General features: G+C 48.7%; 1 protein-coding gene across 5 annotated transcripts in view; it reads right to left on the bottom strand.

Moving 5' to 3' along the window:
* DKK3 (dickkopf WNT signaling pathway inhibitor 3) overlaps positions 1-25688 on the bottom strand; it is a 44273-nt gene that overhangs the window by 8778 nt on the left and 9807 nt on the right. The window lies entirely within an intron of this gene.

A 25688-nucleotide genomic window follows, 5' to 3' on the forward strand; every position in this document is an offset into this window, starting at 1 on the left:
ACCCTGTTGGCCATGGCGTGCGTCACCTTCCTTTTGGTGGTCCACTGCTGCCGTGGGCTCCTAGAGTTGTGGACATCTTACACCAGGGCCACCACCCACTCGGATGCCTGGCACGGCGAGCAAGACTCCAGCCAGGTAAGAATGATGGCTGACTCTGGGCGGGGGGACATGTGGCCGCCACACAGTGTGTGGTGCTCAGTGGCCACTGTTCTCAGGAGTTGGACCCCCATGGAGGGGTGGGAGGATGTGGGCGGTTCTTAAACCAGCATAGGATGGAGAAAAAGGTCGTTGCGTCCGTGTGGGCTGGGAGATGCTTGCTGGGGCAGCTCAGATGCGGGACTTGTGGTCCCAGGAGGAAACACTGGCTGAGTCCTCGGTAGAAGATGCGGGTGAGGTCAAGGTCGTCGCTCACCCCCAGATTGGGGAGGACTTGGAGCCCTCGCCCTGAGGAGAGGGCACACATTGTGGGGCCGGTGCACAGTCCTGGCGAATGACTGTGGACTATGGGGAATTGCCTTCCATCCCTGATTTGATGGATCACTTGACTGTTGGCTTGGGAATGTACCACCATGTAGTGGAACAGGCGGATGTTTACTTCCTGTGTCTTGACTGGCCGCTGCCGAGAATATGTGAGACCCTGGCTGTGCCCAGAAGTCTGGCTGTACCCAGAAAGATGGGCAGTGCTCTGGGAAACCCTGGTTGTGCCCAGAAAATAGGTGGACATCGAGGGACACCCCCTGGGAGATTACTTGAACTGAACTGGGACCTTTTCTTGTGAGCTGGGTTCCTGACACAGGGCCCGTCCCAGAAGATGCTTGTCACATAGATTGTGAGGTAAGACCCTGCAGGGCTGGAGTGTGGGGACGGAGTCCCAGAGAGCAGTTTCCAGGCCCTCAACTTCACATGGAAAGGTGCTGGCTCGGGTAGTAGATGGCCATCAGCTGTGACTAGTTGGCCATCAGCTGTAACCAGTTAGCCACTGGCCACTGATATAACTACCGTGGCTGAGCTAGCAAGAGCGGATTGCAGTTAGCAAGTGGGATTAGTTGGCAGAGAAGCGGATGGCAGATTGTGGATCATGTGGATCCTGCTTCCTGTGTCTCCAACCCAGCCGCCAGAGAGAATATAGTGGTATGACCACCTATCTATGGCTCCATTGGTATTTCTTTTTGGCTTCACCACATCCTGCGTTCTTGTGTGGGGAGTGGGAGCTGAGACCCCACATGACATGTAATAACCAATGTTGGTAGGAATTTGAGGATGTGGGCATGGCCAGACACTTTGGGGGTAATTAAAATGGAACTAAATGGTTTTTTTTGGCAGGCAATTCATCAGCATTATCAAAAATTTAAATGCATATATTCTTTGACCCAGCAATTTCCCTTCCAGGTGACTATCCTCAGAAACTCTTGTTCATCTGTACAAATATCTGAGTACAGGGATGTTTAAGACTACATTTTGATATTATTTCTAATCCAGGAATAATGGAAATGCCCAACAGAGGGAACTGATTAAATTACTGTAGTCATCTCACAGGGAAATGCTACCAGACAGACATTAAAAAGAAGGAGGTAGAGCTTTGCTTTGTGATGTTCACATCAGTAATTAAAACAAGCAAGGGGGAGACCAGGAAATCTCACTTTTTAAAAGCAGAATGACAATATCTATGATATGTGCCTGTGACCAGCATAGCGCCCGGCACATAGGGGCACAGGACAGATATGTGTTGAATGGATGAAACCATTTGTACGTCACTGTGGCAAGCAGGCTAGCAGGAAGCTGATCATTAGCAATGATCTGGGAAGCAAAATACACACACATTTCATTAATTTGGCTTCTCATTTCCAAAGAATCCTGTCAACTTGAAATGTTCACCATATACTTCCTCTTCCAGATCTTTAATTAAAAAAATATCAGCTAAGAGCTTTCCAGCACCGATCCTTGTGAGACCTTGCTGTTTACAATTCTCCACCCCGAAAAGTACACATTCATCCTTAGGAATATTTTTCTTTCCCTAAACCGCCTCCTTCTCATGACAAAAGCATTACCTGAAAAGCCCCAGTGAAGCATTAATTTTTTTTTCTAGGTATGGAAAGTTTTGGGGCATGGAACCTTGTCAAAGACTTCTAAAAAACTGAAATACACTAAAGCTACTGGTTTCTTTTGCTGACATGTTTTTGTTACGTATAAGAGGGCTGGTAGGTTAATTCAGGGTAACTTTCCTTCGGGAAAGCTCGGTGCTTTTGTTCTAACAATCTGCCAGCGTGTTTGCTGTGGACATGTGTTTCCAGTGGCCTCTAGAAAAGGTCTTTAAGAATTCTGATCATACTGGGAACCTTGGAACTCCAAAGTATGAAGAAACCTTAGAGGCCAAAACAACACAAACGTTGAATCCCGGTTTTGCCACTTGCCACGTGACCTATTTCACAGGGCTGCTGGGTGGCGTTAGTGCCCTATGAATGGTGGCCGTAGCAGCAGCAGCTGCATATCTGCTCCTTCGCCCATTCAATGTCCGATTCCCCTGGGGAGCACCCCTGCCAGGGGACGAGCCTGTCAACAGAAAGGCAGGTCCAAACAACAGGGGCTGATGTTTCCACCAGCAACTCTCCATCTCTGTTCCTGTTAACACCTAGAGACTTCTATTCAGAGAGTGTCACTAGTAAGTGGGCAGCAGCTTGTATGCCCATAGGAATAAAGTTCCTGGGGCAGAGTGGCCTCTCATTGTACAAAGACCAGGTTTTCCATATGGTAAGGTTGTTAGTTTTGGGTCTCTCCTGAGGACCCCTTACTAGGGACAGGTTTCCACCTTTCCTGGTGTTAAAGACCTGGGGAACAGGTCAGGTCCCCCCACTTTAAACAGAACTGAATGGCGGGGAGGAGAGGACATGGGTGGGTGCCTCCCCACCCCTCCCCACCCCACTCCACCCCACCCCACCAAGCAGAGCCAGGCCCAGAGCTGAGAAATCCAGGATTGTATTCTTTTCAATAATTGCAGTTTCTCTTACCTGTGCTCAAGGGTTTACATGTGGGCTGATGTTTTAAGGGAGCCTCAGTACCCACCTGGGGGCAGGGTGTCTGAGCAGGTGAGCTCTGAAGTAAGAGGCCTGTGAGGGGAAAGAGGCTGGGCTGTTCCCCATGTAAAGAGCTGTGGAGGTTCTGGGTTTGGGGTCCTTCTTAGACCATTAGGACTGGAAAAGGGATTGCATGCTACACTGAGGTGAAATTAAAGACCCTCACCAGCACAGAAGGTAGGGTCACCTGAGTGCCACAGAGCAGCTGGGAGGAGATGCTGTGCTGAGCACCCACCCTTCAGAGCCTGCAACAGCAACCCGTGGCACAGAGTCCTGGCACAGCAGGGCCATCAGTGCCCGCCACGTGTCACAAATTCTCCTTAATCCCCTCAACATGGGCCTTATAATCCATACGTCACAGATGTGGAAGCTGAGATTTAAGGTGAAGGACCTGCCCAGAGTCACCCAGCTTACAGGTGGAGTCGAGAGTCCAATCCCGCTGGTCTGACCCTAAAGACAGGCTCTTTCCATCTCCTAGGAAGATCATTTTTCTCTCCCTTCATCGTTAACCAGTGTCCTGTTCCTCAGGGGACAGGGCCTGCCTGGGACGGGGTCCTAGGCCCCACAAATCCCCAGACATAGAAGGCAGGGCCTCAGGGCCAAGGCCACGGCCCCTGGACATCTGGATCTCAATGTCACTTATGTTCTGCCTTCAGGGACTCCTCTCTAATCCCCTTCCCTCCAGGCACTCGTTTGTCCCAGCTCCTCTGTCTCATCCTGGAGGGGAAGTCTGACAAACAGTCTAGAGGCTGGCCATCAGGACTAAAGCCATCCAGAGGATGGTGCTTTGTTGTCCCCAGAAGGGAGCTATGTTTAGAAAGCTCTGGCCAGAGGCCCCACAGCACTCTGTTCAGATGCTGGCGGGGGAGGTGGGGCTGGCGGGGAACGTGCCATAGATTTGGCAGGCTACTGGGCCTGGAAATGTCTCTGCTGCTTTGACACTATCATGAAATAGTGGAAAATGGCAAAGGCTCTGAGGAGGCAGGAACAAAAAAGAGGGGGAGAAAACAGCACATGACCCCTGCAAGGCTGTCCTCACAACTAGGAGTGGGGCGGGTGGGGATGGCTTCTCTGTGGCCCTTAGGCTGCTATGATGCTTCCCCTTTCACACTGGCCAGGGGTGGACCCTTCAGGGCTAGGCTGTTTACGGCCTCCTCTCCAGTTCCAAGAGTCAGGAAAAAAATCTTCAAGGGAAGGAGTGAGGACACATGAAACGGAGGCCAGGGGACCGCCACCAACCAAAACTTGCTGGCCCTCCGAGCTTTGCACCCTGCAGCTGAGGCAGAGAGGGCAGCAGTGAAGACTCAGAGAGCACCTACTATGTGTCTGCACTTGCTGAGGCTTTAGTCAGCTCTCTGATACTCACAGCCACCCTGTGAGGTCAGTTGCCGACTGCATATCCCTCAGCATGTGCTGGGCGACATAGTTGCCATTCACTAAAAGAATAAAGAAAGAATGAATAATTGAACAGATGAACAATTGATCGAGCTCCATTTTGCAAATAAGGAAACTGAGGTTCAGAGCCCAACATCCTCATTGGAGTTTAAAAAACTAAGCTTGAAACCCAAGTCCAAAGACCTACAAGCTGAGGCTCCCCCCTTCCACTGCACCCTGTTGCCCCCAAATGACAGTTATGGGTTGAACTGTGTGCCCCCGAAAGTCACATGTTGAAGTCCTAACCCTTGGCACCTCAGTATGTAACCTTATTGGGAGTCAGGGTCATTGAAGATGTATTTACTCAAGATGATGTCGCTAGGATGTAAGCCCTAATTCAGGATGCCTGGTGTCCTTGTAAAATGGGGAAATTTGAACACAGAGGTGGATACACAGAAGGAAGATAAGTGAAGCCATGAGAAGACAGCCATCTACAAGCCTATGAGGTAGGCCTAGCACACGTCCTCCCCTGACAGCCCTCAGAGGAACCAACCCTGCCAACACCTTGACTTCAGACTTCCAGCCCCCAGAGCTCATACATTTCTGCTGAGTCACCCAGACTGTGGTACTTTGTTACAGCAGCCATAGGAATCTAATACCACCCCTGCCCCCAACAGCCCATAGTCACAGTCCCCTGTTTTGGGTCTTCCACACACATCCAGCTCCTGCTCCTCAGCTTCCGCATCTCCTTGGTGGAGGTGACAGAGGGGAACCCGTGGGGAGTCACTGGCACCTTCTGAAGGTTGCTGAACCCAGAAACCAGCCCAGCGTTTCCTGGCTGAGCCCTTCCTCCCCCAACCAGAAAGTTCTAGGCTCTGGCACCTGAAGCCTACACTCTGGTTCCGGGGGGTTTAGGCAGAGGGTCATGTCTGGCCCCAGGCATGGGGTGGGGGTGCCTGGCCCTGAACGCCCCCAGGATGAGTGTACGACACAGGGCTATTCTCTGAGCAGAGAGAGTCCCAGAGAAGAGCGGAATGTGGGGACCAGTCACCCTGACTTTCCCAGGACTGGGCGATTCCGGGGGTGCAGGCCTATTAGTCCCAATGCCTAGTAAGCCCTGGGCACATCGGGAGAGCAGGTCAACATGTGAAGTGTGGTCACCCCCCACCCTTCCCAGCCCTGCTGCTGCACTCACCACACTGAAGGGTTATGCCTGTGTTTCTTCCACCCCATCAAGGCTGCGTGGTGCCCAGGGGACCTGGGGTGGTAGGAGGGTAAGACTAGGGCTTTGGGGCTCATTCCAGGTTTGAATATAGGTTCACTTATAAGCTGGGGGATCTTGGGCAAATTACTGAGCCTCTCTGTGCCTCATTTTCCTTATCTTTAAAATGAACCTCATGAAGCTGTGGCACAGATTAAAAGAGAGAATATGTGCACACGCTTGGAACAGCCGTCCCCAGGAGTGAAACCCCAGGGTGCACCTCTGTCTGCATGCTTAACTCACAGCAGGAGCTCAGCTCACCTCCAGGAGCAGGTGTCCCTGGGAAGGCCTGAGCAACCTTCTGAGACTAAGTTGGGGCCAGTGGATCTCATCCTGCCAATGAATACCCAGGATGCCAGGTCGAGGCAGGGCTTTCTACCCATCTCCACAAAACAAGCACCTGCTTCACCCCGAAGCCCTCTGCTAAGGGAGGAGGACAGTTGTACAGAACAACAAGGGGGCCCAAGACTGGCCATCTGACCAAGGAGGACAAGCGGCTGTGCCAGAGGCAAGGAAATGTAAACAGGATTAGATTGCCCCCAGGGGTTAGGCACCTTGGTATCCACCTGTCTTCCAAGGTGAACAGGAGAAGCCTCATTTTACAGACAAGGAAACTGAGGCAGTGAGAAGAAGTCACTGACCGAGGTCATGCATAAGAAGCAGCAGGGCCGGCACTTACGGAACACACCCAGTGCTGTCCGAGGATAAGGGCCACCCGGGAGCTGGGACTAGGGACCCAAGCACGGGGCAGGAGGACGCGTGTGAGAGAGGAGGCCTCTCGCAATGGCAGGGGAGTGGGGCTGCCAACTCTGCCTCTGCGGGAGGGCAGAGTCCCCAAGGCTGGGCCCTGGCGCACGCTTAAGGAATATGCTGAGGCAGAGCAGCAAGAAGTCTCCCCTTCATTCATTCAAAATTCAAGTCAGGTTTCCGGGGTCCTCCGAGTCCTTTTTTTGACCTTAAAACCGTGCGAATCATAGGAACCTGTAAAGTGCACATTTGTCTTGAACACAGCAGGGCACCCCCAGCCTCTCCTGGACACTGCACTGGAAACTTTCAGCCAGCTCAGGGCAAGCGGGGGCCCCAAACCTCACCACGGGTTCTGTCCTGACCCATGATGCAGAGCTTGCCCTATGGAAAAACCCAGGCAGAAGCCAAGCGCTAACGCTAGCTATTATTATCCTGATGTCTCAGTGTCTGCAAAAGCCTGTGTCTCTTGGGGCTGCTCCAGCCAATTCTTCCTTCCCCCAATCACACAGCCCACGAAAGAGGAGACTGCATCACCAGCTGGGCTGGGCACCCCACTCCTAAATCTTTTGTGCCCAGATCATTCAGGAAATAGCTCTGGAGTTCTCCCTTTCCTCCTGCTCCCTCCCCCTACATAGGTAGCAGCCCCCAGACCTGGGCCCTCTGAGTCCCTTGCTCCACCGCCTCCTGGGGAGATTTTCAGGGCTGGAGGGGCGGGGTGTTCCCTCCTCCAGTGATCCTGTCTGGCTGTGAGGCCACAGAGACAGCCAGGCCCACACTCACTGAACTTCCCAACACTTTCTTACAGTCTAAGTGATGTTTCCTTTGGCAAACTCACAGGACATTTCATTCCAAAGGAAACTTCTTCACATGCCTCCCCAACCACAGGAGTGCTGTCTCCCCGCCCGGATTAGAAGCAGTGGAGGGAGCCCACTCTACCTTCTTCCCCCAACAATGTTGCCGGGGCTTTGGGTCTGCATAGCCCCCACCCCGTATTCCAAAGGCACAGGTGGGGTAGAACCACTGGGCCTTGCCTGGGTCTGACTTAACCAAACACACCTATAACCCAGTTCTTGCTCCATCTGCAGAAGTTAGCTGCCCTTCCCCTCACCGGGAGTCTCATGGGCACTTTAGATCCAAAAGCACCAACAATGCTAGGGCGCCTGGTCCTGCAGCACCCCCAGGTCTCCAGTAGGAGGAAAAACCCAGTCCTGACCCCTCAACGTCTCCTTGTTCAGGGTTGCATGAGACCCTTTACTTTTGGGATTTCACAGGCGCGTTGCGAGGTTTAGCAAATAAAGATACAAGATGCCCAATAAAATTTGAATTTCAGATAAATAATATTTCAGTATAGTATGCCCCAAATATTGTGTGAGAAGACTTATACTAAAATGTATTTTAGTGTTATAAGGGCATCTGTGTTTTATCTGCCAACCCTATCAACAGAGGAAGATTCAACAGGTGTGTTTCTTGGAAGTGAGAGTGGGGTTGGCCTTTGTCAGGAGAAGGATGAGGAAGAGGGAGGGGCTGGTGACCGGAGAAGAGATGTGGCCTCGAAGACGTCCATGACGATAAGCCAACGGGGACATCAGGGAGCCTGCTCTTGACCTTGGGCCCTTGGCTAGGAGCAGAAGACCACCTGGAGTCTGGACTGTCCGTCAGGGGCACTGTGTGCAGGTGCAGCTTCTGGACTTGGAGAAAAGGCCTCTGGATTCCGTGTGACGATAGTGACTATAACAATGAATCTATCTGTCATAACAGCCAACGCTTATGTCATGTTTCCTACCGGCATATGCCAGAGTTTCCTACATCCTAAGCATCGATTCATGTAATCCTCAGAACAATCCATTGAGAGAGGTACTATTATTATTCCTTTCTATTTACAGATGGGGAAACAGGCACAGAAAGCTTAAGTAACTTGCCCGAAGTCACACAGCTAGTGAGCAGCAGGGCTGGGAGGTGAGCCCAGACCTGCGGGATCCTATGTTAGGTCAGAGAGCAAGTGGGGCCAGGATCCAGAGCCTGCCCAGGCTGAGAGTCCTGCGGGGCTTTGCCCTGCCCTCTGCCCATGAGCATTTCCCCGTGGGGTAAAAAGAGCAGCAACAGAAGTGGGGGCAGAATCCCCATAATGAGAAAGGTACAAATCATGCAAGTGAGAGTCCCCAGCTGCTTCCTCAGATGCTCAGTGGTCGTCTCATCTGCTGGGGGAGGAGGGACGGGGGAGAAGTGCAGCCCACCCTTCCCAGAGCTCTCCATCCACAAGGGCCCCACTGCCCCCCACGTCAGGGAAGTGGAGGCTGGGCTGGGCCTCTTTAGGAGAAGTCTTCTCAGTGTTGCTACAACCCCGACAGTGCTTACACTCCCTGGACACAGGACAGCCTGCACCTACGTTGGTCTGAAGGCCCACATGGGAGCTGGGAGAAATGCTTCCAGTAATGGGCCGAGAGCCAGATTCTTGCCTGGTTCCCAGGAACTGAATCCGGACCGGATCCCAGGAGAAGATGCTGAGTGTCCGAAATAAAGCGGCCGTCACTCCTTTCCAACCCCATGCTGCCCAGCTCCTGTTCAGGCCTGGAAATTGGGAGTGGGGCTGCCTCTCAGGCAGGGGAGGACCCGCTGCCCACACCTCCTCCTGCTGAGGGCACACCTCATGCTCGGCACAGTTGTGGTGGCAAAGACGCAGGTCTCCAGTCTCTCTTCCTCTCCACCAGGCTCCTCTATGCAGCCCAAATTATCTTCCTAAAACACACACCTAATGACGCATGTCCCTAACCTCAATTGTCCTGAATCTGCTCCAGCAGAGGGGCCCCGGAGAAGCCTGAGGTTGGACTAATTCAATAAACCCCTAACGGAAGAAGACAGGCTGACTTCCAAGCCCGGGAAACGGTCAGACTGCATTTGTGACACTGGCATAATAAAATAATATGCCATCGGGAGATTGAGTGAAAAAACCACAAAACAAACAGGTGTATCCCCCAGTGACCTGGGGGTGGGGGGGCGCTGAGGTTCCGTCACTGGGGAGCTCTCTTCTCGGCTGCCGTATCAACAGTATCGACCTCCCGTGGCTTGAATTCTCACTCGGCAACCTCCAGACAACCAACCTGGCTCCCCAAGACCCTGAAGGCAGATAGGGGGTGTCCTGGAGAGGGTCCCAACCTTTCTGCCACTGGAAAGAGATGCTTCTCACTCTGAAAATTAGTAACCTGGCTTTTTAGTTTATGCATCTGTGAGGTCTGAATTTTGTTAGCAACAGGGTCAAGAATGCCCCCTCTCTGGGTCTACAGGGCTCAAGGGTTTTGGGTTCTAGCACATTGACCAGGGCTGTGAGTCGCCACAAGACCTTCACCCTGAGGACATACGACCTTGTGACACATTATCTTTCTGTCTTCCCTGCCAATCATGGCCTAGAATCCAAACTCAGCATAGCACATGGAGCCCTTCACGGTCAGTCCCCAACCTGCTTTCCCGTCGGATTTCCTGACCCACCCCAATACCCAGTCTTGGTCCCTGCTTCCAGAACGCCCTCACTGACTCATCTTTAAGGAGAAGCACAAATATGTCCTCCTTAGTGAAGCCCTCCCTTCCTCTCCCCACTGGGCAGCTGGCACCTGTCTCCTTGGTGGCCCTCTGCCCCCAGCCCTCAGTATCCTCCCCAGTAAAAAGTGGCTGCAGATAAGAATACATTTGGGCTCAAAGGACCAAGAGGTGATTTTAAGACTGACACTGGGAAAGCCAAGATTCAGGTTGGGGGTAGTTTTTCTCTCAGCCATCTCGGGCGGTCATTTAGAGCAAGGAGGCCAACTCCACATCCCACTTCTGGGTGACCTCATAGCTTAGTGGCTGATTTCATGAACTCGTTCAGCTCCACTTTGACCCTCTTTAGCCTCGGCCCCTCGGCAGTCTCCTTGACCTTGGCTGCTGTCTAGGCCGAGCAGGCTTGATGCCATTCTCCTTGGCTGCACAACTCTGCTCACTGTTCAAGAGTCAGGCCAAGCTAGCATTCCTATAAATTAATTTATAACGTATAAATCCTTGTTGATGTCGAGTCTCTGGGGTCACCTGCTGGAGGTGCCCCTGTGGTCCTGGTTGGTCTCTGAGGAAGAGCCCCCCCCACCCCCAATGCCGGCCTCGACCCCATGGTGCTGGAAGAGAGGCCCATGGTGAGGGTCTTTATGCTTTCTCTCCTTCAAAATAAATGTTCTGGGCAATGAATGGTGGACATCAGAGGCTACATCTGCGGAGTGACCACAGTCCCTCCCAGGGTTGTGCTATGTCTTGAGGAGCCAAGAGCGAGCCTGGACTACGATAGGTCAGGGGCCTGGAAGGAGCTACAGGAGGAGATTGTTCGGGCATTGTGACTGTCCCTCCTGGCAGGGAGAAGATGGGTCTTCTGAGGGACAGAAAGATCTAGGGTATCCCTGGTTAGTCTCCTAGGAGGCTGCTCCAGGAAACCATCACAGCGATGCCTATGGGAAGGCAGATCTTTGCTCATTGCTCACAAGCTTTTTGTCACTGGTCCAAAGGGCTGTATCTGCTTTACCCTTTCTGGCCTCTCATCCACAAACTCAGGCAAATCTCCTCCACCTTCCTCTTCCTCCTCTTCTAGCCTGGGGATGAAAGAGCGGTCTGCATTCTGCATCCCATTGCATCTAGTCTGGCATCCAGTCTGAGCAACCCTCAGCGCTGGCATTTGCCTCAGACAAATAGCGTTCAGCCTTGGATGACAGCGGGGCCATCGCCAAGGCAGCGGTGTCCCGAGCCTCTACACTTCCCTGGCTAAGGGAGAGCACTGCCTGAGCCTCAGGTCACAGGCCAGGATGAAGCTCGCATGTTACCATGGCACGTGGGGTCCAGTCAGGGCCTTAGGAGGTAGCCATAGCTTTGCGTCTCCACCCTCAGGAATCTCCTTACATGGGCCCTAATGAAATCACCTCACTTCAATGCACTTACATGGATTAAACTGATTCACATTCATGTCATTTACGTGCACCCATCACGCCTGGTATTGTTCACATGATTGGCTGGGTGATTCCTTCATTCATTCAAGGGAAAAAATAATGCAGGAGATGAAGGGTAGGAATAGGGTAGGTTTCAGGGTTAGGGTACAAGTGTCTGTTTATGCTTTTCAGTAATTACAAAAACCTCTGTCGTTCCGAGAGTGTTCTTACTGGTTAGTCACATTTGGTTATATATTCAGGACCCTCCCTCCATAACTGGGGATGGATGGAGTTTCCCCATATTTACTCAGTTGGTTTCTTGTTTACTCTGAGTCACAGGAGTCAGTGAGCTGACTTGGCCTATCCCAAACCCGTCCAACTGCTTTTCCTTTGCCTTAGAAAGAAAAAGCAATGCAGTATCATGTTCCTACATACTCTCAGAACTTAGAGATGATGCCTGCACAGGATCTAGTTTCTCAGAGTCTGGTACTCTGCGACGCAGTCCCCAGGCACACATATGTCCTGGCGAGAACTGGGGTGATAAGGACCAGATAGATCATCTTCTTTCCTCCGTCCATCCCCGAGTCTCGGGGCGGGGCTCTTCCTCCTCAGGAGAGTGGGTGATGTCGTCTCTGAGCAGGGACAGGCTCCAGGGGTGTGGCATGTCATCCCTCCTGACAACGCAGAGACCTCCAACTGAGTCCTCTGTGTCCTCAAGCTGGGCCCTTGGTGAAATAGGCCTCAGAGGGAGAAGGCAGTTGGGAACCACCTCCAGAGGCAGGTTCATGCTGCCAGATGCAGCCAAGGCCTCAGGAACTCCCTGAGGGAGACCAACCTCTGCTGGAGTCCGGAGCAGCAGGAGTCTAAGGCTTCCCACCCGGCCACACAGGTGGCAGACGGCAGATCTGGGACCACCTGTGCACTCCCACATTTGAGAGGGCCCCAGCCCCAGCACTGTCAAGAGCTCCCACAATGCTGGTGATCAGAATTTGCTCAAGTGTCAGTTTGCTGCAAATGCGTCTTCCCATCCTTAGGATTCTAACCACCTGAATGGAGGCGGACATCCCCGGGGAAACTGGGAATCGAGTCTCCTATACAACGGGGGGCAGGGTATTCCACTCCGGGGAATGCAATGGACGGATCCCCTTTAACAACCTCCGTCTGCCTGAGAGGCCCTGTCTACACCTGAATGATCAAGAGGCCCCCATGTGGGCACTGACCACTGGCCTTCTTTTAAAACAGGAGTCTTAACCCTTTTTGTGCCATGGACTCCCATGGCAGCTAAATGAAGCCCCTAGGCCCCTGTTCAGAATAATGCATTTAGATGAATAAAGAAAAACACAAGAATACCAAGAAAAATGATTGCACTGGAATAGAGTTAGAAAATATTTTGAGATCAGTGTTTTATGGGCTTCTTTACCCATACTCTGAATAGTGAGATTTACTGGCAGTCTGACAATGATCTTAATTCTAAGTAGTGGAACATAAGTGCTATTTAAAGACATCAGCAACAACAGTAAAAGAATATGAAAATATCTGTGATTGCTCTTATAACAAAGGTACTGCTCGTAATACTGGGGTTTGTTGCCCATATTGAAGATGGGAGGAAGGGCTGCTTTAAGTTAACAGTTAGTAAAAAGGGTGCATTTCTATCCAGGTAAAGAAGGTGACTTGAATGCATAGCCAAGGTTAAGAATCACTGCTTTAGTGCCTCCAATCTATGGCACTTTTAAAAATACATCTCAAAGAATTCCTTTTTAAAAAATGTGAAAAGAAGAATATTTAAAGCAAAACAAACAAAGTTGTTTTCCATTTTGCATAAAAAAGTCACTTTCCCAGCCCATTGCCAGGCTGCTGGGTTGGGGAACTAGCCTGGCGTTCACCCTGGGCCTCAAATGAGCTCCCAAACCCCTCATTCCTGGCCTTTTTCCTGCTCTCAGCAATCATTCTTTCTGTCCCCAGCAGCACTGCCCACAAAGTCCTAACACAGTGAGGACTAAAAAAGGGGCTTGTGGAATTGTTAAACCTTTCAAGTTGAACCATTTATGTTAATGATCCTGGAAAAAGCTTTAATATGTTTCAGGCGTGGAAAAACATGACTTGGCCTCATTTTGCTCACAAGCAGCCACGTCTTATTTGCTTCACCTTGGTGGGATGGCAGGGAACATGGAAAGCTTCAGCTGTGTGCAGTGGTATACTGAAGGTGGTCTGGGCATAGCCAGACACCCTGGAGCCACCCATCATCAAGGTGATCCCAATACCGCCCATTGAGGCACTAGCACCGAGGAAGCCACCCACACCACCTGGTATCTCCAGCTCCCCAAGCCAAGACCCAGACCACAGGCTATAGAGAGGACCCACTCCCCCATGGTGAGCTCCCCAAGTCCTCCTTACTGGGCAAGCCTGTGTAAGTCATTTAACATTACTGGGCCTCAGTTTTCTCATCTGTAAAATGGGAATGATAAAACCCAACCAATGAGGTTGCCAGATTAAGGGTAATAAGTGGTATGGTGTCCACATACCATGGCATGTACCAGTCATTCAATGACTATTAGTGACTTTCCCACCTGGCCCTTTTGTAAGGTAGTGTTACACAGTAGGAATAGGCTTTGGAGTCAGACTTATTTCCAAATTCCAACTTTGCCACGTACTAACTGTATGACCTTGGCAAGTCACTCTGTGTTTCCTTTTCTTTAAAGCAAGACAAGTAAGGCCTATTTTAGGTGGGTGTGGTAAGATTAAGGAAAAGAGCATACATGACATGGTCACACATTATCTGGCACATAGTAGATGCTCAATGAATATTAGTTCTCTTTCCTTTTTCTCAGCCTCCAAATCCTAGCAAAGCTGTCAGGCGGAGGGAGCCAAGGTAGGCATTGAGTGTGAGTATGGGCCTTTGATTTGGCCTTTCTGCTACAGGGTGTGTGTTCTCTCTGGGGAAGGAAGGCCCGGCAGACATCACTGGGAAAAGCAGGATCCCGGAAGCATGAAAAAAGCAAGAGTGTGCTGGGTGGGAAACTTGTACATGTGGGGCTGAGCCTAAGTTCTGCTGCTTCCAGGGCTTGAGAAAGATGGAGTCTGCTGGCCTCTGCCCACCTTGAGCCAGCGAAGGACCCAATGGCCTGGGGCACAGGCCTTCCTCCATCTTCCAGCCAGGATGTCTTCCATCCTGACCACTACTCATGAGGCACTGGGCTCTTTGCCTTTTGTACCTGCTTCCTCTTCAGGGAGGCCCTGAATTATGAGGCTCTGGAAAATTCAGGCTATTTCCCGTGGCTGTATTTTCCACATCACATCACTGAAATGCTCCAGTGGCCAACTTTTTCAGATATGGACACATGCTACCCACTTAACACACTCCTCTTCAGTGATTTAGATCCCTCTTCAGTGGCAGGAGGTCTCGTACTTGATCACTGGCGAGAGCAAATGAAAGTGGGTGAGAGACTCCCAGTTTCCTAATCACCCTCTTCTTATGTCCTCTTCCAGAGACCCCAAAACTCTGCCATCCCTCGGAGGGAAAGATCCCTGTGTTTATTGGTTTTTCATTTTGGGCATTTGGGCCCAAGGGTGTTTAATGACTTGATATAAATGACAGAAACGTAACCAGATGGTTGAAGATTCATGATAACCTCTTCAAAACCACCCAGAATTATGACTGTACATTTCCATGACTTTTTCTATCAGAAATAAATATTTTTATTGCAAAGGCCAAAATTTATATCTGGGTTCATATTCAATTCAGTTCTGCCATTCAACCATCTACCATGACTTTAACTTCTCTAAACGCCAGTGTCCTCATCTATAAAATATTTGCTTCTCAGTACTATAAGGCTTAGAAAATAAAACATGTGAAAACACCTGGTATACAGCCCAACAAACGGTAGGTGTTCAGTGATGTAAATGAACGAATGAATGCAAGGAAAACACAGAGAAAATCATTTTTCAAGCAAATGAAACTCATCTTCATATTTGCAGCTCTTTGCTGACTCTTATCCTCAAGGATTTCTGCTTCTGTTTAGACTTCCCAATTTACTCCTTGGTCATCCATAAATTTGTCCATTCAGCTACTAAGTGTCTACCCTGTGTCGATACAGAGACCAACACAACAAAGTCCCTGCCTTCTCAGGGCTCACAGTCTTTTAGACACTTCTCCTGGCCACCACTTTATGAACTTCTGGTTTTGCATCCTGGGCCCGAGAAGACCCCTCCCCACTGGTCTTCACCATCTTTCTCAGCATTAGGCAGAACGTCTTCCCTGTTACTAATTGTATGAAATGTCACAGAAATGGTGGCACCTAGACTCTGCTTCCTCAACAGGGAACTCCAGGTCCAAAGTGTATTAAATATTGAAATTAACTGGACATGAGGTCCCAACACTAATAGCTGCATGATTTGGGGAAAATTATGTCCCCCCCACCATCTGTTTTCTCATCTGTAAAATGAGAGGTTTGGGGTGGAGCAGGGATAAGAAATGGACCTCAAATATAATGCTCTTCCAATTGATTACCAGTGCCTGCTTGAGGTGCTGTGTTGTCTCAAGTTCTGAGGTTCTACCTGGGCTCATTAAGAAAGAACTGCAATTGATTAATGATGTCTGCCATAGGCACAGCGGTGGGGGGATAGCATTGTGAGTGCCACATGTTTTCATCCCTGGTCTACAGGCGCTCTAAGGACCCTGTGAATTCTGCCATTTATAATTCTATGACTCAGTGAAATACTGCTTTACTTTATCTATGGGAGGAGGCCTGTCTTCACACACACGGCTTTTTCGTGGTTGGTCTAGCAGCATAGCCACCATCACCTGAGAAACTTTCTCAGTTACCGTGTTTCAAGCTACAGCAACTTTACAACAAAATAAACATATTTACTGATTTATCATATTCATATTCAGTAAATTACTATTGCCTGCTCTCAAGGGTCCAGGAAATTAGGTCAGAAAGGAGAATTTACATTTATTGAGCATCAATTAAGTGCCAGGTACTTTCCATACACTGCTACTTCTAAAACACTTGCTTTGGGGAAGTCACTACATTGTCCTTTCATAGAGCAGGAACCAGGGCTCAGAGCACTAAGAGAAGATGTCCAAGGAGCGGGGATTCTAAACTATGGCATTTTGGACTCTGAATCCCACTGCACTGTGCTCCCTAAAACTTACCCAGATGTCTTGTTTATTCTTTCTCTTCCAGGAGGTATAGGTGAAAAATGAAACTGACGGCAGGTCTAGACAGAATGATGAGATCTGGGCAAACACATAGATGACTCAATCCCCATCCATCATTTTTCCTACAGTCTGCTGGGGATGGCACCAAGAGTAGAAGTTCCTTCCTGATTTAGGAGATCAGCTCAGCTCACCAGATTTGGGGCATGACTGTAAATTCCCTGAGAGTATTAAACACATCCCTCTCCATCCTGAACCCCCATCCTGATCTAGTTCCCTTCCACTGACTCTGGCTTTGACCCCAGAAGAGGAAAAGGATGAAGGCCTCTCCTGGCACTGTCTTCTGGCCCTCCCCACTGGCAGCCGTCCCTACCACTGGTGGGAATTAAAAACCCACTGCTACCACCACAAAACCCTCTTTCTGGGGCCAGAGTTTCCACCTTCGCTCCTTAGGGTCTGCAAAGCACTGACAGGGAAGTGGGGTGCTCCTGGAGCCTGTGGGATTCCTCTAGGAGACCATGGTGGGGGATCTCATAAAGTAGGGGGCAGAGGGGAATAGATTCCTAATGGTGAAAAAAAGACATTTTTGGATCCTAAAGATGAATCTCCAAGATGCAGCTTGAGCCTGTGTACCCCCAGCCTGGGGCAGTTTTCAGCACGTTGGTTGGAGGCTAGGGTATCGGTGAGAACCTCTGGTTAGTGCACAGGCAACCGCTGGGACAGGCTGAGAAGACCCTGCTTGGACCAAAGGTGGCACAGCCTGGGGATTTTTCTACCGCCCTCCAGCTCATGTTTGGGACCTTGAGTCCCTAGTTCCTACAGTCATGGAAACTAAGAGGTAAAAAAATGTCCCAACTCATGCTCCACTGGTGGGAATGTACAATGGTGCAGCCACTGCGGAAAACAGTATGGCAGTTTCTCAAAAAATTAAAAATAGAATTATGATATGATCCAGCAATTCCATTTCTAGGTATACACCCCAAAGAATTGAAATCAGGGACTCAAAGAGATAGTTGCATGTGCATATTCATAGCAGTATTATTCACAGTAGCCAAGAGGTGGAAACAACCCAATTGTCCATCAATGGAAGGATGGAAACAAAATGTGATATATACACACATACAATGGAATATTGTTCAGCCTTAAAAAGGAAGGAAATTCTGACACATGCTACAACACGGATCAACCTCGGAGATTATGCAAAGTAAAAGAAGCCAGTCACAAAGAGACAAATACTGTATGATTGCATTTATATGAGGCACCTAGGATAGTCAAATTCATAGAGACAGAAAGTAGAAAGGTGGTTGCCAAGGGCAGACGGGAGAGGCAGTAGGGATTTACTATTTAATGGGTGTAGTGTTTTAGTTCTGCAAAATGAAAAGAGATTGGTTGTGAATGTACTTACTACTGAACTGTATGCTTAAAAATGGTTGAGGTGGTAAATTTTATGTTATATATATTGAACCACAATTTTTAAAAAGTTCCATTAAGAACACGGGTTTTGGAAGTTTTGGAATCGATAAGATGTAAATGATTTGTTTGGTTTTTGTCTTTTAGTATAGGCTCTGCCACCTAGCTCTGTTGTATAACTTCTCTGAGCCTCAGTTATTTCACCTACAAAATGGGTCAATAGGGTATCTGCTTTGTATAGTTGTCATGCGGATTATGTGAGAGGAAGCTGGTCAGATCCCAAGCACAGTGCCTGGCACACAACAAGGGCCCCATAAATGGCAGTTCTTACCTTCATCATCATCTATTATTACTATTGTCATTAGGTCATTAACTATTATTGAGCACTCAGTCACATCACAGCACTGACTGGTTGGTCTGAATTGTTCCCAGGATTAACCCTCAACATGAGAAAGAGGCAGGTTTGGAGAGGGGTTGGTTAATCTGGTCACTTTCTGAGTCACAGTGACCAAATGAGGGAATATTGTGGTCTTTATGTTATTTTAAAAACCACACAAAATGGACTGGCGAGCTTTGTGCGTGTTTCAGAACAATGCCAAAGATCAAGGAAGGTCAGGGCCACGTATCTTACAGGCAGGACGCAAAGGCCTCCGTGGTGGATGTTTTCCAGGCTGGTCTGGAAGGATCCGCAGGTCCTGATAGCAGTGGACAGACACAGCGCTGCACAGGGGAGCGCTTCAGCCCCAGGCTACTGAGAAACCACAGAAATTGGCTCGTTCTGCAGCCATCAGCCTAATGAGATTTCAAGTTCAATCACTATCACTTATGTGGCCTCCCTATTGGCACCAAGCAAAAGCAGAGTGTTCCATTTCTAACTAAAAGTTTCCAGATTCCGAGCCCCGAAGCCAGGCTTTTTGTGGGGCATAAAGGACTTGAACTTCAGCAGAATTCAGCAAATCCCTGTCCCACCAATGTCTCTGCCATCCAAACCACGTTTTCCTGACTCTGCTCTGGGGACTGTGCATAGCCTCAATACACTATGAAACAGTATAGGGCACATTAAAGCATTTCAGATGCAGGATATGTTCCTAACGCAGCATGTATTTCTAACTCCTTAGCTGAGCTCTCAAAGCCCTTTCTGATCTAATTCCTGCCTCTCCCCAGCTTCATCTGCTGTCCCTCAAGTACATCACCCCCTACTCCCCAACTCTGGTATTCTAAACTACATAGTGTTCCTCAAACATGTTCTTATTTCCGCATGCCTCCTTGACTTTGAACAAAGAAGACTTCTGCAAAGAATACCCTTCCTCCCCACAACTGAGAATTCCTAGACATCATTTAAACTACAGCTCAAGGGCCACCTCTTCCAGGAAGCCTGCCAAGAAGTGCAAAGGGTCTGAGATTTTACTTGCAAGGTGACAAGTGAGCCTTCCACGGCTTCATGGATGCCAGCAGAAGACATGAGACTCCTGGATCAGAGACAAAGGACGTTACTGCTGACAGCACAGAAGCAGCAAGAGCTTCATGTGTGTGACAGTCCCCTTCCCCCCTAGTCCCATGCAACAATGTGGAGGGGCCCAGGTGGATGCTGTGCATGCAGTGAGTGTGCCTCACAGACAAGGAATGTCAAGCCGACAGAACTCACAGCATTTATAATGGACTGCATGCACACCTGCCCTCTGCCAAGGAGGGAGAGCAATCTCTGTCCTCCAAGGCTGCTTGCTATACAAACATGCTTGAAAAGATAGTCTGGAATAGGGCAATTAGTGCCTCTTTTTAAAAAATGAGCCAGAGACCATGAAGAATTACCTCCCGACAATCTTCCCTGGCTACCTGAGCTGGTGCCCATACAGTGCTCCTACCACGCCCTGTACAACCTCTGCTTAGGAAATATGAATCCACATTGTAGTGACCTATTTAATTTTTTTTTGGTCCTCTACTAGCCTGGGTGCTCTCTGACATTAGTGACTATCTTTTACATTTATCTACCAAACAGTCAGTGCTCAATGAATGTGCAAATAAATTATTGAGTTGAATAATTAATACTAGGAATTTTGATAGCCATGGTTTGGGGGGAATCAAATAATAAGAACAAGAGGCTGACACTTACCGACGGCTTACTCTCGTGTTCTAGGCATTGGGCAGTGTTTTTTTTAACGAGGATTATTTTACTTTATCCTCATGACAACACCATCTGGAAGGGGTTTTTATTAACCCCAGTGTACCTATGGGGAAGCTAAGACTTAGAGCAGTTGAGGAATTTAATCAAATTCACCCAGCTCATAAGCAATAGAAGTGCAGTTTGAACTCAATCTGCCTGTGCTCGAGCCCTCAGCCACTGGACTGAAGTGCTTCTCCTACCAGGAGGTGTGTGTTTGGGGTGTTTGTGGAGGTCAGGGAAGAAGGAAGGAAACACCATGCCTGTTTTTTTGTGTTTACAAGGGTGGAGGCAGAGGCCTGCGTGTCACCATCACCTACTCCTTGGTGTGAGGTGGCCCATCTGCTACCTCCTGTGGACACGGAACATTCAGCTCCCACTGGAACTTCACACCTCCCTAATCTGGTCTTGGGAACCACCAGGAATACAACACTGACCTTTCTCCCTGAAAAAGGGAAGAAGGAATAAGATCAATCTGTGGAACACTCTGTGTTTGCTACCAACTTACAATTCTCAAACAGCCGTTCCCCTGGACCTTACTAACAATCAAAGAAACATAAACGTAAATGATCACCCACCGGAATACCCACTACAGGGAAGGGCTGGTGACATACAGTCTCAGAAATTGCTGCTAAGAGTAAAATTAGTACAACTTTTCTGGAGGAAAATTTGGTAGCAACTCTCAGAATTTTAGATATGCACACCCTTAGACTTAGCAACTTAATTTCCAGTATTTATACAATACAAATACTTGCAAAGTCGTTCAAAACTATAGATAGAGGTTCGCAGCAAAATTGTTTGTAAGCTCTCTTTAAAACATTCAAAAATACAGAAATCGATAAAAGTAGCTGCAAATTTCAATTCCTCCAGAGATACCTACTATGAATGATTCAGTGTATATTTTGCCAAGCTTTTTTATGCATCCTTTTCTCTCAAAATGAGATATTTTTATGTAGTGTATATATAAGGTATATTTGTATATATGTTGCTCTGCAGGTGCTTTTTTTCACTTAACATTTTATTGAAGACATCCTTTTATACCAACCTATAGGAAACTCACTAACTTCACAATATTTTGATTTTGGATGTAGAATCATGTATATTTAAGAATTCCTTCTTGAAGGATATTAGGTGAAGAAAAGTACAATTTAATATAGCCAGGTTATAGCTCAAAAAGAAATGCCTACTCCTTAAAAATCGCTCACCCACATGAACTTTCTTTACTTGAGGATTAGTTAATAATTTCTCAGAATGATCCAGAGCGCTTCAATTTTCCCTGTAAGTTTTCCCTACTGGATTAAGCCATGAGGGCCTTATACTGGGCCAGAAATCACACACTCAACTCAAAATATAAATCTAGAAACACAAATGTACCTAAGTGTCCAGTTATCGGACTGTGGAAATGTACATTCACACAAGACTATGGCATTACTCTTAGAACCCCAAGTCTGATGTTTTCTGTAGAAACCAGTAGGCATCTGCCAACCTGAGGCCCAGCCTGGAACTTGTCAGCTCCTGACCACCACCTATTCTTCTTGTCGTCTATTATGGCCCATCCTTCCCTCTGTTTCTATTCCCAACACCCTGACTTACAAGGATAAGAACAGCAAGCAGGTGAGTCAACCTTGCGGCTAGGAACACAGAGCATCGCCTGACTTAGAGAGGGAGGCAGGGCTCTGGAGAACTCAGCCCAAGGCTGAACACCATCAAGGAAAAAAGGCCTGTGGGGCCCTTGAACATATGCTCAGCTCCCAGGCATTCATTCTTTTGGCAGTAGGTTGCTGGGAACCAGGGGAGAAGCCAATTAGAACCCAGTTTTAATTACTTTTCAATACAGTGAGCCTTACACAAAGAGCTTTTAGAAACCTTGCAGTTATTAGATCCTCACCCCATTTTGTGAACCGGAGATTACTACCCCATTTGATACAGAAAGAAATCATAGAGGATAAAGCTTGTCAGGGTCAGGGCAGGGTTTGACCCCAGGCTGGCTTCCCACTTGGTTCAGACTTCCGTATTCTGCCTCCAGACTGAGAGAATGACAGACAGGGAAGGGCTGCATTTCCTGGGACTTGGCCACTTCCGCCTCCCTCCATCCAGTAGGACTCTGCAGGAGGGAGGGACTTTGGTAACTGACTGAGTTTCTGTAACAGGCCCAAGCCCTCCCCTAGTGCACTTCTGTTAAAATAAACCCCCAAGGCCATGTCAGCATGGTGCCCTCTGCAATTCCATTAAGTTGATAAGGACAACTCCAGCTCAGAAATCAGGGCATAGGGAGCAAACAAAGCCGGTACCCCACCTGTGTTCATTCTGTGATGAATGAACACCTTGGGGCAAGGAAGAACCTGCAGCCTCACCGAGAAGGCAGTCATCGGACACCCTTGCTCCTCCCACACGCTGGCTGGGTCCCCCTGGGCTTTGCAGTGACAGGACGCTTTCAGTTCACTAGGAAACCAACATAGGAGTCCTGAGAGGTGCAGCCCCAGTTTCCCTTCCCACTTCTCCCAGTCGTCAACACAAGTGACAAGCATCCTCACAACAGAGAAGGCATTGGGTTCACACTTGTAGAGAATTCCATTGTCACTGTACACAGTCCACTGGGTCAGGTCAAAAAGGCGCTGTCAGCCCTGGTCATTCCTGGGACAAGGAAGTCACTCCAATTGCTAATATCTGGATGATTTGGGGAGTAAAATTTGTCTACTCGGGGCCTCAGAAGTTTTGACCAAGATCTGGGAGTTGGTTGTAATGTAATTGAACCTATACGTTCAAACAAGGTACATTCCGCTGGAAAAACAAATGGACCTACTCTTTTAGATCACATTCTCCTGTGAAAACAGAAAAGACAACAAAGGCAGGATGTGCCGAGCTAGGTAGCCGTGAGCTGTATTTGAATTAGAGGACATGTCCCTTCAAAATGGTGTCTTGGCTAATTGGGCCAGATTCTTCATATTTGGGGACACAAAGCTATAAATAAAAGCTGCCCACTGATGCATAATGGCTTGTCTGCTCTCTAGCGTCCAACACACCACTTTCCTCTGAACCTGACCCTGCACAAAAGTAGCACCACATCAGTCAGCCACCCATTGGCCCGTGAAGGGAGACAGGCCGGGGGCTCTGCACAAAAGCTTCACAGAAAGACGTCAGACCCTATCAGCAGCGCCGGTGCACTCAGGTGAAATAACAAGCCGCAATGTCCTTTTCCCCTTTCGCATTTGAATGTAAAAACAGACCAAAACCTTGCACACAGTGCTAAGTTTTCTAGACAGGCGTATAGTGTTACTGTCTGTAATTTTCCATGGGCCTCCTCGGGTTACCATACATATTAATACACATACGGGCATTTGAAGAAAGGAAAATAGGGGGGGAGTGCTTGGTGATTATTTTTAATTGAATTCATCTGGGAATTTTAAATCCTGAAAATCTGGCCCCTGTTTACAGTAATTTGAAAGTTTGAACAGTATATGATTTTGTCCTTTTGAATGGCAAATCTCCCTTTTCCATGTAAGAGAAAGTTTCTGCAGCACGTCATGCATTTCAGAGCCAACTGTAAAAATCATTCCATTATAAAACTATAGAATGGGATAGTTGTGATAATGTTCAACCGTTCACGTTCCTTCGAAGGCAATCTAGCCTTTATAGCTTGCGACTCAGAAAAAGGAGCTCCACATCTCTGTAAAGATGACCCTTGAGCCACCCTTCAATTAAGTTAGGTCCATGGGGACCCAGGAACCAAAGAGCAGTCGCATGGAAGAATTCTGTGGGCATCTGAAACTAGATCTTGCTTCTCTGACTCTTGGCAAACCACTCTGACAATGGTCTGGTACACAGACCATCATTTCTGAACATGACATCGTTTTCACAGGTGGCTTGAAAGGTCTCCAGTCTGTTCTCTAAAGACCCGGGGGATTCTCCAAACACCGGCAAGTCAAGCATCAGATGCCCCCGGTCTCCCTTCTAGCCAGTCAAATTGGAATTTATTCTCATAGACAAACCGAGTGAGTTAATAGCTTGAGCAGGAATCAAGAAAAACTTGGTGAGTCTCTACCTTCTGGGTTTCTTGGATCTCTCTCTTCATCCACCTCCTGTATTCTCAGGAACATGTATACAGGGGTTCAAATCATGCACTGCACAAGGATGCCGCATGTGTATCCTGTATCACACGGTGATGGACCTGTGAGATTGCGTGGGCAGGTGTGGAGGTTCTGGGCCTCCCAGCGGAGCCTGAAGCACGGACACACACACGGCCATGCACACTCGGGAAAGCTGGCATGAACTCGCCGGCTGCAGCACACACGTGCAGGCAGCTTTGAGCTCTTGTCTCTCCCCCGCCCACCACTCTCAGAGCCTCAGTTCCCCCACTCTGGGGCTCAAAGCCTGACACAATCACCTCACTGGGGGTAGAGGACAGAGCACAGGATGTGAATGTTGCAGGTCATGTGTGCAGCGGGGCCTCCAGCAGGTTCAGTTGTGCTCTCGGCACTGGGAGGCTCCCCAGAGCAAACCTCTATCAACGTGCAATCATACACTTTTTCATTTTTCTTAACTTGAGGACAACAGCTTTTCTTTCTAATTCACAGCCCTACGAGTTCTGTTTCCTCTGCTCTTCCCATTCCATGGCTTCTGCTCAGGCCCTGCTTTCCTTCCCTCATGGGGCCCCAAACAGAGACATAAATCTGGAATACCCGGAAGCTTTTCCTTCTCGCTACCAAGACTGTACCCTATGGCTATTTGTCTGGTTTTCGGTTTTGCTTCCCTCTTTCTCTTCCCACCTTCAGAAGCTGGCCTCTCTTCCCTCCTGATTTTAGTCAATCCGGTTTTTGTTTCAAAGGCTTCTGTACTTTCAGAGTTGGGAGAGATTTTGAGAATCATGGGGAAATGGAGGTGACCCACTTTGAAGTGACAAACTCATGCTTCCAGCCTCTGCCGTTAGGGCTCTTTCCATTTCACCACACGGTTTGCCCCCACTCACCCCCGGAGCCCTTGAATGGTAGACCAGCATCACAAAAGACCAAACGGAGCCCTCAGCCTTCAGCAAGTGTCTAAGCAATGTACCAACAACAAGCAAAAAGAACCGATTACGAACCATGTCAATATCACCTCCCTAACTATTATGGATAGATTGGTTCTCTCTCTGAAATAAGGCTAAAAGAGAAGAGGAAAACTCCTTGATCCCCTTGGAAGGCCAGGGATGCATTTTGCACCTCAGAGGGGACAACCGTGTAATCAGGAGTTTCTATAAGGCACCTGGGAACAAGGAGGCTGGTCCTTGCACTCCCCACAGAGGAGGCACATTTTTACTGCCTACCGTGACGCGGGGCAGTCACCTGGTCCACTCCTCGTCGGACATCTGCTTCTAAAGCTAGCTACCTCTTTGAGAGGATAAAGTACAGTTGAGTCACCTCTGGTCTGGGAGTATGGAGACCGGTGACCCTGATTGGGTCATCCCTGACCTGTGTCTAGGTCTTCTTTCTATAAAATGACATCTATTCCAACTTTAGGACTTTCTAATTCTATAAAAACCATCTTCCTCTGGACTAAGCAACAGATAACTGAGAAGCAGGCACAATCAATCACAGGA

The sequence above is a fragment of the Rhinolophus sinicus genome, linkage group LG06 (genome assembly GCF_036562045.2).
Source record: "Rhinolophus sinicus isolate RSC01 linkage group LG06, ASM3656204v1, whole genome shotgun sequence".
Lineage (NCBI taxonomy): Eukaryota > Metazoa > Chordata > Mammalia > Chiroptera > Rhinolophidae > Rhinolophus > Rhinolophus sinicus.